Consider the following 17,642-nt stretch of genomic DNA (forward strand, 5'->3'; position numbering starts at 1 on the left):
AAACATTTGCCATGCTGTGGTGTGTCATGTACAGGAGAGCAGTGCACTGTGTTGTGTAGCACCTATCATCCATCACAGCAGATGTTTGGCTCCTCTCACTGGCTTTGTGTGAAGTATGTTTGTAAATTATGTATGAGGAACTTTTGTGTAAATTGTCATACTACATAATGTATGTTTACAAAGTTGCATGAAAGCTCACCTTAGATGGGAACTCATTAAAATAATTGATGCAGAGAGGTAACAAAGGGCTCTTTTGCACATAAAGTCACTTTCTGATCTCCATCAATAATGAAAGATCATTTAGAATAGACCGGATAGGCCATCTGCTACATGCACCTCTCAACTCATCAGCTGAACTGACAAACACAACATTTTCCCTCAAAGATCATTGTGTACAGACACATTATAAATGTATGTCATGAGGGAAAATTTACACACAGGACACAGAATTGTTATAAATTAACCAGCCCTACTATGGTGAAGGGTGGGCTCATGAATATTAATTAGTTTACATGACTGGACACTCCAACAAAGTTACCAAGCAACGTCAGCATCGATTAATATGCACGAGGTAAGCCTTCACTGTTGTGTGAGTGAACCGTAGTTCAGTGAACCCTGGGATACGTCACTGTCACCATAGTAATGGACGCCTCGCACGACAACTCTAAAAGCATCAGTAATGCATGTTAGTGTGACCCGAAATGTTTTTCATCAACTTTGTATTGCTTTTTGAACCACTGCAAGCAAAAACAAAAACAAACAAAAAAATAATAACTTTTCTTAGATTATTTTAGGTTTAAATGGAGTATTAACTGAATGACTGTTTTACTGGCATGACAGCACATTAACATCCCATAATGACATTCCAGTGTTTCATACCTAACTGAGGTAAGTGATGTAAGAAGTGTGTGTGTGTTTGTGTGTTATGACCCCAGTGTCATAATGTCTCAACATATATGTCCTATATTGAAATGCTGTTTTGTCTGCAGTGAAATGCTAGAAATATGCTACTTTGATCTGTATTGTGCTCTGTTTGGGGTAACACTTTATTTCGATAGTCTACTAGCAGTTATTAGAGTATTAGTAGACTGTCTGCTTAATATCTTCTAACACTTTATTTTGATGGGTCCACAACATACAACATACTGAGTATGAGAAACTTTGCAAGTATATGTCAACTTATTCTACTAACCCTAAACCTACCCTACTGAGAGTTAGTAGACATGTAGTTGCAAATTAATGAGAATTAGTTGACATGTAGTTAAAAAGTTACTTATAGTTAGTAGAATGTCTAAAGTGGACTATCAAAATAAAGTGTAACCCTGTTTGGTACTGAAAGAGCAAAAGATTTTAAGTATAATTGTGTAGCATTGTAGAGAGTACACTTTCTCCATGCAACTACTAAATTACATCTACTATGGTACTACCCTGTAAAAATGAATTTGTTGACTTAAAAAATGTGCAAAAACAATTTACCCTCAATTTGCTTAAGTCACACTAAATTAAATCAAGTTAAAAAGAAGTCTCATACACCCCAAAACTCTGAGTATTCTTTACTTATTGTGAGTACTCCTTACTTATTCTAAGCCACGGATACTATACTGATTCCCAGAGTGCACTGCAACATGAATAAATTATACATTTCCTTTGTTTTATTCTCTGGTTTATTTGCTGTTATTGTTGTTGTTGATGTCAATATTAGCAATATGTTTTGTAATTTTTAAAGTCTTATCTTATTATGAAAAATAATTTTATTATAACCATTGTTGTGCATACTGAATGTTCATGACTGCACATGTCTACATAAATACTACTATAATACGTTTATTGCACCATAATTTAATCTTGTTACATTAAATGTATATTGGTGTTAATAATCTAGTTTTGAACCAAATTATTATTATTTTAAATGATCTCTCTGAATCTCTGACGACTCTTCTATCAATAGCCCAAATAATTGTGAGTGCTTGAGTGCTTCTAATGTAGATTTTGGTCATTTTGAAGCAGAAACATGGGTTTCATTTTATTTTGATGGTCCCTTTAACACATTCTATTGACTATAAGTAATGTTGCACCTACATTTCTACTGACTCTCATTAGAGTGTTAGTAGTGTATTAGTTGACTGGTAGGGTTAGGGTTAGATTAAGTTGACACGTTCTTGCAAAGTTACTTATAGTCAGTAGAATATCTGTTGGGAGACCAACACAATAAGGAGTTAGTAGATATGAAGCAGACAGTCTGCTAATACACTTATGAGAGTTTGTTGACATGTAGTTGCAACATTACTTAGTGTCAACAGAATGTTCAAAAGGGACCATCAAAATAAAGTGTTACCGAAATATGTTATTTAAAGCATTTTGAAATGAACTAATCTCTACACCTGCTTAATTTTATTGTTTCTCTGGGTTTGCTGATTAAGGAAGGGATATAGCTACGGCCACCAGGGCTGTTGTCACCCTGAACAACAATAATTACTATACTATTATACTATACTATTATTCTATTACTATATATGACTATATTATATATTGGGGTAGGTGTAGACGTTTATAAAACACAATCTAAAATGTAGCAAATTTAATTTATTGTTACCTTCCTGGCCGTAGCTTTAGACCCTCTAGCCACAACCGGCTTTGTTATATACAGAAGCGTAGCGGCTTTAAGGCAAGTCATTTCACTTGGGGGCCATCTTTGAAAAGCCTCTCAGGCATGCAAGTGCGGCTCCTATCTCTCTGAATGGGGAAACATCAAATTCTCCAAAACTGTTCACCAAGCTTACAATTAAATTTATATTTGAAATCACCAAAGAAATCCAACAACAACTGTCTCATACATGTTGTTCCTTTTGTTCAAATAACATTGAAAAAAGATTATTATTCAGGCTAGACCAGCCACTGTGCATGCGCAGTCCTAAGTGCACGTCTCAAAACGCTGACTGTATCTATAGCAATTGCAGCTGCAGTGATGCGATGGCTTTATAGATTAGCGATTTGCTCTTTTATTCAGAAGGCAGGGCTTCCTTTGATAGAGCATATTAAGCATTGTATTTTTCCCCAATCAAAACTGTACAAGTGACACGTCTTGGGTATTCTATAGTCTTTAACTGCGTCACAATTGATTTCTCTATACACTATGTACTTATACGCTATGTACTTATGCACTATATATACTTATACACTATGTAGGCCTATTCAGCCATGTAGTGTACGAGTTTTATAAGGTTATTTTGTCATTGATAATCAAAGTCTGATAACCTGTCCCCCCTCCCCCTTCACAAAGTAATTAAAGCTGCAACTAAGTGCATGAGGTGTTCAACATTCCACACTTTATTTTTTTTGGTGCATCATCTGGGTAATTAAAGTGCACTTTTTCTTGTTGGAATTTTCATTGTGAACACACTACTCGCAATATTTATACTACAAAACGTCATAGAATAGTGCTAAAGTGCGTGATTTGGATGCACCTTTTGACTATATGCATGGTTACTTCCTGGTTTTAGATAAGCCAGCTCAGTAATTTCCGGACAACTGTCAAAATCAACTGTGATGTAAGGGGAGCGCCCTTTGCTCAGTTCCCTTCCAGTCGGTCACTCCGAGTCACGTCGGATGACCGACGAATTGGGATCTCGCCAGAGAGACCAATCCACTTCGAGTGTAACTAAACGAGCCAATGGACATTGGCATGCGATCATTGCATCCAGCTGCCACTGATCACAGCGTGAGTATAAGAGGCAGCGGGTGCACTGCATTAATTCATCCTTTCGCTTTGGAACAGAGCGGTGGTGAATCACTGCTGCTCTCCTATCCTGCGAGTGAGAAGAGCGAGCGAGTGCGGGCGTTACAGCGCAGCAGCGGTGGTCGCGTTCTCACGGGAGAAGAGGTCGATTCCCGTGAAGACAGTCACACTAGGAGTGTGTGGTGGCCAGCTCCCCTGCGTGCTTCAGCACTTAATAAAGAGCAAATTTCTCTAAAAGAGCAACACGGGTGATCGCGTCTTTTTAAAGATGTCTTATCACCCGTGCGTTTCTGGGTGTGGTCGTTTCCTGGCGCCTCAGGATGGTCACGATCACTGCCTCACGTGTCTGGGCATTCAGCACGCTGAGGAAGCTTTCGTGGATGGTTCATGTTCTTCTTGTGGGGACATGACCGTCTCGGAGTTGCATAATAGACTCCGCTATGTCAAACATGGCGGAGTCCCTCTGCCTCTGCCGCAATCCAGCGTTCGTTCCCGGGGCGGCGCTGTATCCGGTGGAGTCAGAGGTGATCTGAGGGTGACATTGAGGGCTTCCCCAAGAGGAGTTACTCACCCCTCAAGCACTCTGCAGCCGGTGGAGCTGCCGAAGGAGCGCGCTGGGCCCTCTGCTGGACAGAGTGCACCACGCGTTTCCTTCGGTGCCCCCTCTGACGACCAGATGCCGATCTCTGCATCGGAGGGCGAGTCCTCTCTCTCTGGGGATGACGACCCGGTAGCGTTGTCCGAGCCAGACCCAGAGATGACGGCTATGCTTTCCCGGGCCACCGAGAATGTCGGGCTCGTGTGGAATCCTCCACTGCGTCCCGATCCTTCGAGGCTGGACGAGTGGTTTCTCGGCACCTTTCACTGCCCGAAACAAATCCTGTGGCTCCTCCCCCCTCACCACCCTCGATGGTGGAGCCGCTTTGGGGTACGCGGGCATCCCCTCTGTGGAGAGGTCTGTGGCCATGCAACTATGTCCAACAGCCGCTACCACTTCGCGGGCCTGTAAGTATTCGTCAGGTCTAACTGGCAGTGCTTTTAGAGCCTGTGGGGAGGCGGCTTCTGCCCTTCACGCCATGGCGTTACTGCAGGTCCACCAGGCCAAAGCCCTGAAAGACCTGCACGAGGGTGGTCATGACCTGGCGGTTCTACATGAGCTGCGACGGACCTGGCGGTCATGACCTGGCGGTTCTACATGCTGCGACGGACCTCACGCTTCGAGCGACGAAGGTGACCGCACAGTCTCTGGGTCGTGCGATGTCCACGTTAGTGGTCCAGGAGCGCCATCTCTGGCTGTGTCTTGCTGACATGAAGGAGCAGGAGAAGGTACAGTTCCTGAATGCTCCCGTGTCGCAGACCGGCCTTTTCGGCAACGCTGTCGAGAGCTTTGCCCAGCAGTTCTCGGCAGCCCAGAAGCAGACTGAGGCGATCAAACACATCATGTGCCGGAGGAAACCTGCTGCTTCCACTCCGGCTGCAGTCCCTCAGCCTGCTCGTCACCGTGGGCACCCCCCTTCGGCTGCCCCCGCTCCCGCGCAGCCGCAGCCCAACCCGTCCAGGCCCCCGCCAAACCTGGCGGCAAGCGCAAGTGCAAGAGGCCCTGAGACGGGCGATCCAGAGATGGTGGAGATTGCTTGTCGGGAGATGGTGACCACACCACTCCCTCCCCCGGAGGAGGGCCGGGTGGAGAATCTTTTGTTTTGTTTTGTTTTTGTTCCACCGCTGGCCCAGCAGCCAGCGGTACCCAAAACATCAATAAAAGAGCAGTTTCCTCAATCTCTGGGTCTCAAGAGGAGGAAAGTGGTGAACCGTACATCACGGGATCACTTCCCTTCTCCTCTCTCGCCAGCAGGCAGCAGTGGGTTGCCCAAGAGCACCCCTCCTGCCCATTCGTGGAACCAGATAAGGGCGGTAGCACTCGAGTCCCCGCTTCAAGTCGTCACACGCCAGGCTGTCACAAGCCTCAAGCCGGGTTCCTGTGTTTCCTCCCTCACGAGTTGTCCCACCGCGGGTATGTCGGTGGCCCCGTTGGTCCCGCTGGTACATCTCTCGGAGCCTGGCTAGCGCTCCCCAGTCCGTCTCGGTGGCTCCTGCGGACCATCAGACTCGGCTACGCGATTCAGTTCGCCCGGCGTCCCCCCAAGTTCGGGGGCATCCGGTTCACTTCAGTCAAGGCCGTCGATGCCCCTGTCTTGCGTGCGGAAATTGCAGTCCTGCTGGCGAAGGACGCGATACAGGCGGTCCCTCCAGCCGATATGAGGTCGGGTTTTTACAGCCCTTACTTCATTGTGCCCAAGAAAAGCGGTGGGTTACGACCGATCTTGGCTCTGCGAGTTTTGAACCGTGCACTTCACAAGATGCCGTTCAAGATGTTGATGCAGAAATGCATTTTTGGGTGCATCCGTCCCCTAGATTGGTTTGCAGCAATCGACCTGAAGGACGCGTACTTTCATGTCTCGATTCTCCCGCGAAACAGGCCATTCCTGCGATTCGCGTTCGAGGGTCGGGCATACCAGTACAAGGTCCTGCCCTTCGGGCTGTCCCTTTCGCCTCGCGTCTTCACCAAAGTCACCAAAGTCACCTTGTTCCCCTGAGAGAACGGGGTGTGCGGATCCTCAACTACCTCGACGACTGGCTCATACTTGCACAGTCTCGAGAGCAGTTGTGCACACACAGGGACCTGGTGCTCAGGCACCTCAGCCAGTTGGGTCTTCAGGTCAACTGGGAAAAGAGCAAACTCGTGCGAACGCAGAGGATATCTTTTCTCGGCATGGAGTTGGATTCGGTCAACCAGACAGCACGCCTCACCCAGGAACGTGCTCAGTCAGTGCTGAACTGCCTCAGGACTTTATCAGGCAGGACGGCGGTCCCACTGAAACTCTTTCAGAGGCTCCTGGGGCATATGGCTGCAGCTGCGGCGATAGTTCCGCTCGGTCTGCTCCATATGAGACCGCTTCAGCACTAGCTCCATGGCCAAGTCCCGAGGTGGGCGTGGAAACGCGGAACTCACCGGGTTCAGATTACACCGGCCTGCCGCAAAACCTTCAGCCCATGGACAGATCCCTCGTTCCTTCGGGCAGGAGTGCCCTTGGAGCAGGTATCCAGGCATGCTGTCGTATAAACAGATGCCTCGTCCACCGGCTGGGGAGCCACGTACAACGGGCACGCAGTGTCAGGGGTGTGGACGGGTCGGCAAGGCGAGGCGGTGGTTCTACTCCCTGTCCGAGGCAACTCTCGACACGGACGCACTGGCACACAGCTGGCCCCAGGGCCTGCGCAAATATGCGTTCCCCCCAGTGAGCCTGCTAGCACAGACACTGTGCAAGATCAGGGAGGACGAGGAGCAGGTCTTGTTAGTGGCTCCATATTGGCCCAACAGGACCTGGTTCCCGGAACTCATGCTCCTCGCGACAGCCCCTCCCTGGCCGAGGAAGGATCTGCTTTCTCAGAGACGGGGCACCCTCTGGCACCCGCGTCCAGACTTGTGGAGACTCCATGTGTGGTCCCTGGACGGGACGCGGAGGTTCTAGGTGATCTTCCCCAGGAGGTAGCTCTCACTATCGCTTCAGCACGAGCACCGTCCACAAGACGGGCCTATGCGCTGAAGTGGAACCTATTCGTCGAATGGTGTTCCTCTCACCGTGAGGACCCCCACAGATGTTCGATGAGAACATCGTGCTTTGCTTTTTGCAACAAGGGTTGGAGCGTAGGCTGTCCCCCTCCACCCTTAAGGTTTATGTTGCTGCTATTTCCGCTCACCACGACCCCGTAGAGGGGAGGTCGGTGGGGAAGCACGATCTGGTTGTCAGGTTTCTTAGGGGGGCCAGGAGGTTAAACCCTCCTAGGCCTCCCTCCCTACCCTCTTGGGATTTGGCATTGGTGCTAAGAGCCCTACAAACTGCCCCCTTCGAGCCTTTGCAGTCAGTCGAGTTAAAGTTTCTCTCTATGAAAACCCTACTCCTGACTGTGTTGGCCTCGATCAAGAGGATCGGGGACCTGCAGGCATTTTTGGTCGACGGATCGTGCCTTGAGTTTGGGCCGGCTGACTCCAGTGCAACACTGAGGCCCCGGCCCGGCTATGTGCTCAAGGTTCCTACCACTCCCTTCAGGGACCAGGTAGTGAACCTGCAAGCACTGCCCCTGGAGGAGGCAGACCCAGCCCTAGCTTTGCTCTGTCCTGTACGCGCACTGCGACAGTATGTGGATAGAACTCAGAGTTTCAGGGCCTCAGAACAGCTCTTTGTCTGTTACGGAGGACAGCAGAAGGGGAAGGCTGTCTCCAAGCAGAGGATGGCCCACTGGATAGTGGATGCCATCACCTTGGCCTATGGAGCACAAGGTGTGCCCTGCCCGCTCAGGTTGCGTGCTCACTCCACTAGGGGTGTCGCATCGTCCTGGGCGCTGGCTCGTGGTGCCTCGCTAGCAGACATCTGTAGAGCTGCGGGTTGGGCGACTCCTAACACGTTCGCTAGGTTTTATAGCCTACGTGTCGAACCGGTTTCCTCCTGTGTTCTCACCTCAAACGGGTAGTGGCACTGAGAGGCCCGGCTCAGAGTCGGCTTGCGGCGTTCTTTCGCCTAATTCTCCAGAGAGTTCCTTAACCAGGCAAACCCTGTCGAGTCCTCCAGCACTCCGGCGTCCGGATGTGGCGGAGCGTCCGGCGCCAGGCCTTTCAGCCAATGAATTCTTGAAATCTGATGTGAGGCTAGTGCCCATATGAGAGACCCTGCCGGGATCCCATATGTGTATTCCACGGTATGCTTATTAGAGCCGTGTTTCTCCTGGCAGACCACGTTCTGCCATCTCTAATGATGCAGCCTGTGCCATCTCAGAGACTTCCATGTGCAATAGGGCCCTACGGGGTTACTTCACATGTCTAAATGCCACTTAACCCCCTCGGGGAGGAGGTGACTCCGCAGTGTGCCTCTTCCAAATGGAAGGGCACGCTTCCCAGTGTTATCCAAGTCCTACTGTCTGGATTGTCCAAGGAACAACAGTAGTTGACCTTCTCTGTGTAGAGCCGGTCCTATCGTCTGCCTTATAGGAAGGATCAGGAGGCCTACACAGGGCACTGGAAGGGGCAGGTCCTGTGGCGTTTTGGTAGGGATCCCAATTCGTCGGTCACCCGACGTGACTCGGAGTGACCGACTGAAAGGGAACATCTCGGTTACGTATGTAACCCTCGTTCCCTGAAGAAGGGAACGGAGACGTCACGTCCTGTCGCCACAGTCGCTGTACCACCGCTGAGCGGCCGGGTCACCGGCTCGGCTCCTCAGCGAAAGCGTGAATTAATGCGGTGCACCCGCTGCTTCTTATACTGACGCTGTGATCAGCGGCAGCTGGATGCAATGATCGCATGCCAATGTCCATTGGCTCGTTTAGTTACACGCAAAGTGGATTGGTCTCTCTGGCGAGATCCCAATTCGTCGGTCATCCGACGTGACGTCTCCGTTCCCTTCTTCAGGGAACGAGGGTTACATACGTAACCGAGACGTTTCTCTGCAAAACTAGGGATTTGAAATGGCAGCAGAGCTAATGAGTGATCCGCTGCCATCTTCTGGTTATAATGGTAATTTGATGTCATTTTTATCTTAAAAGTCTTTGTTTTCCACCAGGAGACACATTTTTGGCACATTTTTTCATGAATGAAAAGTGAATCTTTAAAGTTAATTTTACTGCACAGCTGTAGAGTTGAGAAATAATAAAGGCTTTAAAATGTTAGAAGATTTTAAAAACATGTTCATGACTATGAAGGCAGACATCCCACCTCTCTCGGAAGTTCCAGGAGTCTCCCGCATATTCATAGTGGCTCCCTGACACCCGCAAATTAGAGGCAATATTCCAGAAATTGTGGAGGCAAGAGAGAGAACGAGCAAGAAGAAAGATTACCACTTGAGTGAGAGACACGTAGTGATAATATAGTAAGCAAAATCGTAGCCATACATATCGTATTTTTCATGTTCAAAAAAAAAAAAAAATTGTTCTCTGAATGAATGAATAGTTTGCTGATTAAAATTCCTCAAATGCATGTAATTCAGTCTAGACAGTTTGCAATAATGTTTAGCATCCATGGTATGCAAATGATCGCTGTGAGACGCTGGTGGAGTGTACTAGGCTTGAGGGCGTGGCCGTTTGGACTTTTGTCTTTTACATTTAATTTGACACTTTAGAAAGTGGGAAGTTGCAGTTTAGGGTCAGCAATATCCTTATCTCATTTGCAAAATATTTGAAATAATTTTGGTTTATTTTTTATTTATTTTTCGGTTTTTATTACTTTTATAGCAATATCTGGCAACACTGCATTGCACTTAAACTGACAGTAATCAAAAAAGCCCATGGACAGGTTATTGCTGACAGGATACCACATTCGGTACGGCAAACGCAAATAAAAAAAAAAAACAAAGCAAAACACAAAAAGCTAGCTAACTTTCCCTAAACAGTTATGACAGTGTTTAGTTGTCAGCATTTAAATGTACAATTACATGTCTAGGTACTCGCCTGGGATCACCAAGCTCAAAATTATATTTTGTTAAATAACATGAAACTGTCTTTTCATATTTACTTGAAATGAACATGAATGAACATCAGAATGTATTTTATTTTAAAAGGTGGAACACACCACTTTTCAAGTTTAAGTCCACTGAAGTTAATCTACTCTCCTGTCTGATTTTTGGCTGGGATACAGCTGCGGCTCCTGGGCATGTGCACATCACGTATTTTTTTGTCACGCTGTACAACAATAATTACTGTTTTTGCATTATTGTTTAGGATTGTGGTAGGTGTAGATCTAATACTTAAAAAAAAAAAAAAAAAATATTGTTAGTTTCCGGCCGTAGCTGTTAGACAAAATGGAAGATTTTGGCATTATGATTGGTCAGATAGCCTTTCAATCAAGCTCTTTGCGAAAGGTCAATTGGGCTGTTTTGCAGACCTGGCAACCCTGGTCCCTGATGGAGACAAAGCTATAATGCTCATAAAATGAATGGAATTGATGATTTTGTCTAAAGAAATAGTAAGTAAAATGTGTAAATACACCTGAACATTCAAACACAATTGAACACCTGAAAAAACACAATTGACCCTTCACAAAGACCCGCCCCCCTTTGTTACTGTTGCTATGACCGGCAAGCCATGGCACTCTCATGCCACACATATTCTCAGTGAAAAATACTGACAACGCGCAGATAGACAAGACAGAGAAGGTTACGTTATGAAAAAAAGTCTCAGCTTTCCAAATTTTCCTTTTTTTTTTTAAGAAATTAAAACAATTAATACCGTTTTGTGGCTCTATAATGAGTTGTGATAGATCGATTCAGTTCAAGCGGCACGTCAGCCGATCATCTCTTCCTCTTAACTTCCTCTGAAAAAAAAAAAAACATAAACATGAATGAACATCAGAAGGTATCTTGTTTCAACTGCGGAAATACATCAGTACACCCCATTACACAACTACTCTCCTGTCTGGTTTGTTTGTAGCAGAGCCGTCGAACAAAAATGGCAGATTCTGCATTATGATTGCTGAGATAGCCTGTCAATCAAGTTCCTGCAAAGGGTCAATTACCAGTTTTGTGGAGTGTAACAGAAATGTTGGCAGGGAGTAATAATTAAAATAATAATAATAATATTGTTGGCAGGGAGTAATAATTAAAATAATAATATTACTTTTGAAAGGAGTAAAGAGTTGCAAAATACATACGAAGTGGCCGTAAGATAGCGTTGGAGTAATGAGTATGTATGTATTTATTTATTTAGTGAGTGACATCTGAACTGCGTCATGGAATGTGTTTGACCTAACTGCAGCAAGGCTTTGCAAACAGAGAGAAGTGAGTCGGAAGAAGACTTACAGTAGTTACGAAATTTTGATTAGAGACTTCAAGGTCAAAATATAATTCTAATTCTAATAATAATAATAAAGTAAATGCACGCATGAATCACTTACAATAAGACCAAAGACCATTTTGACTTCATGCTGCCCTAAAGTTCAGCACTTTGGAGTAGCATTCCATTTAAATTACATGGTATTAAAACGTGCCACAGTGAGATTTATTTATTTAATCAAAAATGTATTATTTGTAAAATTCTGAATACTGTAATAAATATCGGATTGTAAGTTGTCATGTTTAGCCAATCAGAGATGATTATTCCAAAAAACGGAGTAAATGCCAGTATGCTAGATGGACAAAACAATATTAAAGCAAAGCTTATGAAGGGAAGGTATTGCTACAACTAGATATAGCTATAGGCCTAAGTAGTGATTTAGGACATTTACTGAGATCTTTTCATAAAAGAAAAACTAGTTAGGACAGAAGCTCAGATGTGCGAGCCAAGTGGATTTTGGAGGTAACGACAACAAAAAGTGATATACTGAAATAGTCCTTTCATATGTACACAGCTGATTGTTTAAATTAAGTTTAGTTAAAACTATCTGAACCTCGGACCACGGCACACTAAACCAAAATGACACCACCAGATGTCTGTTTGTTTTAGTTTTTTTGATAGTTTGGCTTGGAGTTGACATTGTAACGTCTGCATTGCTGAGTATGTAGAATCACCACTGACCGATATGTGTTTTATAACAGCATTATGCCACTGGATGCCATGCTACATACTGTATAATACTGTGTGGCCTCTCATACCTAATTGCTTAAATTCACCCACTGATGACCATTTGATGCATTGCAGTCTGTGAGTTTATTGCTTTAAGGACTGTTTTGGAGCAGATCAGAAGTGAGTCAGCAGCCTTTTGTGCGGTTAAATAGCAGCTGACATGCACGTCATTTTCAGAACAACATTTGGCATATAGAAACTAACAGCTTTTACTACCAATTGTCTGGACTTTTTGCTGTATTGCATTTTATGGCCCCTATAAAATATTCATCCTCCCTAACTTATTAGTTACTGAAAAAACAAATCAGCAAATGAGAAACATTGGTTTGAAAATCATCAGTAATCCAATAAGATGCACATGTGGAGAAACCGCAGAGACCCAGCGCTTTATCAGAGAGAATTATGGGTGCTCTGAGCACCGAGCTGACTTACAGAATGAATTGAAGCACAAAGACAGCGATTCGGCGAGAGTGAGCTAGTTAAAGAAAGGCCTTTTACTGTTTCTGCCTATTTATCTGAGTGAGCTGGTGTGTCTGAGGAGTAAGACAGAGGGATATCCTGTGCTCTTTGTGTTCGCTTTTGCAGGAGAGGTGGCAGATAGCTTTTCCTCTGTTATTGCACACAATGTAATTTGAAACAATTACCAAAACACCGGCTCACTTGTTACTACACACAGTTCTCCCCATATATACAAAGTGCAGATTCAATAGCTTAACATGTTTTACAATCGCACCCGGTGGAGTAGCGTTTAGTGTGAAAAAGTATAGTGTTTCACTGTAACCCGCATAGTATGGGATAATCTTTCACATTTTGCCTGGGGTTTGTTTTGCTATTTCTGCAGAAACTTGTGCAGGCCATGTGAATTACAATGGAGAGAACCGATAGAAATACTAAACAGGCTGTGTCTGATAGAAATGAATAAACAGGACTTAAACAATAAGGGGAAATAAGTTGTTACCTTTTATAATAAATACATTTTTCTTATATTGTCATTCATCTAGATGCATTACAAAGAATTAACAGCATAAATATACCCCAGCACAGCCAGGAAAATACACTTGAACCCAGGCCTGAATTTGTGGAGTAGATTATGCATAATGGTTGCAGTTCTAGTGTTCTAATAATATTGGCCACCACTGTGTGTGTGTGTGTGTGTAGGTTTATATATCCTGGTCGTGACTTAAACCTGAATACACACAGACTCATGGGGACTCGTGTCACGGTGGGGACCTAAACTGTTTTTTTTTTTTTTTTTTTGAGAAAGTAAAAATGCACAAAGTTTCCTGTAAGGGGTAGGTTTAGAGCGATAGAAAATACGGTTTGTACAGTATAAAAACTGTTACGCCTATGAAGAGTCCCTATAAGGATAGTTGACCAGACGTGTGTGTATTTTTATTTTATTTTACACACAACAGTTCATATACAACAATTTGATGGCTTCAGTGTGTAAATACATAAGAAACAACAACGGAGTGTCTTTAAAAGCCCTCTTTTCCAATGCGCTACTTTTCCATTGATTTTCTATGTAAACACAAGCTTGACGGACGTGCATGACCGTAAGCTCGCGTCTTTTGCAGCGCCGCGGTTTTAAGACGCCGTGTCAAGTTAAAAGAATTTCAACTTTTACACGGACCACCGCTCATCAATGTCAGTTCCAAAGCAATGGACCAATCAGAAGAACACGGAGGCGGGCCAAGCGTTGCAAGCTTATGTTTACAGTAGCAAGTTGGCATGACAACTGTTTTATTTGAATGCAACAAAAGCGCGTCTCGAGAGCCTCGAGTTCTATGCTGCGCTTTAAAAAAAAAAAACATTCCTGAGCGCTGCGTCTCTCGTTTTTAGACTCAAAGACGCGTTCTGTGTGAATGGCCCTGAAGGCCTTTTCCCATTCCAATGCGCTACTTTCCCATTGTTTTTCTATGTAAACACGCGCTTGATGGACATGCATGACCGTTTTATTGTCGTTATTGCATCACGTCTCAAAAGCGCATCTCCAGAGCCCTAAGAACAGTTGACTAATTTACTAATTCCAAAACATCACTTTAGAACTAGCAACTAAGGAACGTTGAGTTGCTTTATTGAAAGCTTACATTACTGCATTAAAAGCAGTGTGAAAGAGAGATTGACTGAGGGAGTGATTACCTGCATCTGATACAGTGTTCATTTTTAGCTCAATCTTATTTTCATAATAATAGGCTACATTAGTTTGAATGTCCGCTGAGGAAAGCCATGCTCTCTTTGTCTTATACTTGTATCTGTTAAGGATGATTTATGATGACAGCGCTGCTCAGTGCATTTGTTGGCTGCATACAAACTGTCGTTGAAAGAAAAAATAACTTCCTTGTTTAAAACGGCGCTTTTTTTCTCTTTCAAAATAAAAGTCTTTACTGCTTTACTTTACTTCTCGCCGTCTAATGGCGGAATATGACTAAAACCACCATCATGAACACAGTTTCCCAATATACTATTTTGTAAAATATAAAATATTATTTATTGGATAATAATGTTTAATAAACAACAGCAACAGCCATCATTAAAGTTGCTAGACATTTCAGTCAAAAGTACAAAGGCAGCACTCTGATATACAGCATTGGGGTTACATAAAATATAACAGTATAAGATCTAGCGGAGGTGAGGCTGCTCTTGGCGGGTTTAAATTATTTTTTGAAATTATAGTGGTTTTGGGCGTAAAAATATGGCAACTTCTTATTTTTATACAACAGTTCTTTCTGGTCCTCAAATCTGATTGGCTGATAAGAGTGCCATATTGTAACAGAGTGATCACAGAGCTCCTCCAACCACTTTGCCCTTTGTATCATGTATCACTCCGCTTGCCGTATTTCTCACAGTGAATGTCAGTTTGTTAATAAAGATAAAGTCTATTTGAAAATTTGCTTCGGAGTTGTGAGCTCCAGGGCATCAGCGCCTTTTCAATGCTCATAAACCCGCGGAGAGCGCCTCACCTTCTGGAATTTGCCGCTGGCTCTGATGTCTCTATAGTGGTTAAACATGAGATTTATTTTGGCTAAATCTAATCGGCAGTCTTTGGTCTTATTAATCTATTATTTGTTACAGAGCAAATAGTTTTGGCAAAATCTCAACGTGTTTATGTAACTTCAGTGCTGTATATCAGAGCGCTGCCTTTGTACTTTTGACTGAATTGCCAAGCAACTTGTATGATGGCTGTTGTTGTTGTTTATTAAATATTATTAATCAATAAATCATATTTTATATAAATAATGGTAGTATTTAGGAAACAGTGTTTACAGTTACATTGTGCCGCTTTTAGATGGCGACATAAGACTGTTTTAGGAGTCAGCAGTAAAGACTTTTACATTGAAAAAATACTAAAACACAGTTTTGAACAAGGAAGTTATTTTTTCTTTCAAAAAGCTTGTACGCAGACAACAAATGCACCAAGCAGCGCTGTCATCAGGAATCACCTTTAAAAGATGAAAGCATTAGGAGCCTGGCTATCGGACATTCAAACTAATGTTTTATTGAAATTACAAGACTCTGATCTGAAGAATGAATTCTGTATCAGTTGAAGGTAATCACACTCGCTGAGTCAATCTCTCTTTCTTAATACATAATACACTGCTTTTAATAGGCCAACATACACTGCTTTTTGGGGTTGGGGGTGGCTTGGGGTCGGTGGTTTTCAGAACTGGGTCATTCTTCATTTGTGGTGGCAAGTGGTGTCCCTCTGCTTTACAACAGTTGAAATAAACTTTAAATACCAATAAATCATACAATATAGGGTAAACACGATTTGTGCACTGTTAATAGTTATGTTTTTTGTTTTAAAATACATATTTAATTGAGTTTTAGAGATTGAAAAAATGGATGTTCCCACCATACTTTAGAGAGGTATCATGGAATGTAATTGCAACAATATAACATTTTTAACACAAATAAAGTGGTTATATTATGAACATAGATTTTATTTAACATGTACAATTTTATTAAATTGTTTTTTTTTTAAAAACAAACATATTTTGTTATATTTAAGAAAAGAGCTGTGTCCACCAAATTCATGTCTGTGGTGTTACAACAATGGATGTAGCGCCTCTAAGAAAAGGGGGGATTCAATTTTGACTACTTCCTTGTGTAAAGGTCACTGCAGGTGCTGGTTGATCTGAGGGGTGCATGGGGAGTACATTCTTTGAGCAATATATCTTATTAGAAAAAAACAAACAAACAATCATTTTTACATATTATGTCTCTCATTTGCCACCCCAATTGAAGAATGACCCAACTACATTTTAATATTAGAAACAGTACTAATAATATTAGTTAGATATAGTAATAGTATATATATTAGCCTGTGTATTTTTAAGCTACTAACTAATTTTTAGAATATTGATCATCTCCCACGATTCTGAAAACGAAACATTAGACAACCAAACAAAATAATATGTTGTTTAACTGAGTTTCTGACAAAATGTTTTATGTAATGTTATAAATGAGTCTATTTATAAATGTCCAAAATGTTATAAATGAGTCTATTTAAAAATATGTATTAATTCAAATGAATACACACACACACACACACACACACACACACACACACATATACATATATACCAAGGCAGCATTTATTTGATACAAATACAGTAAAAACATTAATATTATAATATTAATATATATTGTGAAATATTTATTACAATTCAAAATATCTGTTTTCTATTTTAATGTATTTGAAATTGTTGTTTATTCCTGTGATACAAAGGTGAATTTTTAGCAGCATTACTCCAGTCTTCAGTGTCACATGATCCTCAAAAATCATTTGAATATGCTGATTTGGTGTTCAAGAAACATTTATTCCATTATTACGTGGAAAACAGTTTTTGCAACTTCATATTTTTGTGAAAAAACATGATACTACCATTACTACCATTCAAAAGTTTGAGGTTAAAGAAAGAAAGATAGCAAAAATATTTATAAAACATATACGTACATATTAATATTAAAATAAATTAATTAATACTAAGCAAGTCTGCAGTAAATTGATTTAAAGATGAATCGATTTACTAAATTACTAATTACAAAAATATTATAATTTGACACAAATGCTATTCTTTTGACCTTTGTATTCATCAAAGAATACTGAAAAAAATGGTTTCCCAAAAATAAAAATCAGCAAAAATTTTTGAATTTTAATAATAAGAACCATTATTAATAATTGAACGGCACTAATATTTGATGATAACTGAATAGTTTCTATGTGACACTTAGGACTGAAGTAATAGCTGCTGAAAATTCAGCTTTGCCATAGTTCCTTTAACTGTATGAAAGT

The 17,642-nt window shown here is 42.5% G+C and overlaps 1 protein-coding gene across 4 annotated transcripts in view; it reads left to right on the forward strand.

The window, feature by feature from the left end:
• Positions 1-238: 238 nt before the first annotated feature.
• ofcc1 (orofacial cleft 1 candidate 1) overlaps positions 239-17,642 on the forward strand; it is a 122,969-nt gene continuing 105,565 nt past the window's right edge. For all 4 annotated transcript variants that reach the window (XM_058765691.1, XM_058765693.1, XM_058765694.1 and 1 more), the window contains exon 1: positions 239-888. The gene's annotated coding sequence lies outside the window, so the exon portion shown is untranslated. The remainder of the gene's footprint in view (positions 889-17,642) is intronic.

The sequence above is a fragment of the Onychostoma macrolepis genome, chromosome 24 (assembly GCF_012432095.1).
Source record: "Onychostoma macrolepis isolate SWU-2019 chromosome 24, ASM1243209v1, whole genome shotgun sequence".
Classification (NCBI taxonomy): domain Eukaryota; kingdom Metazoa; phylum Chordata; class Actinopteri; order Cypriniformes; family Cyprinidae; genus Onychostoma; species Onychostoma macrolepis.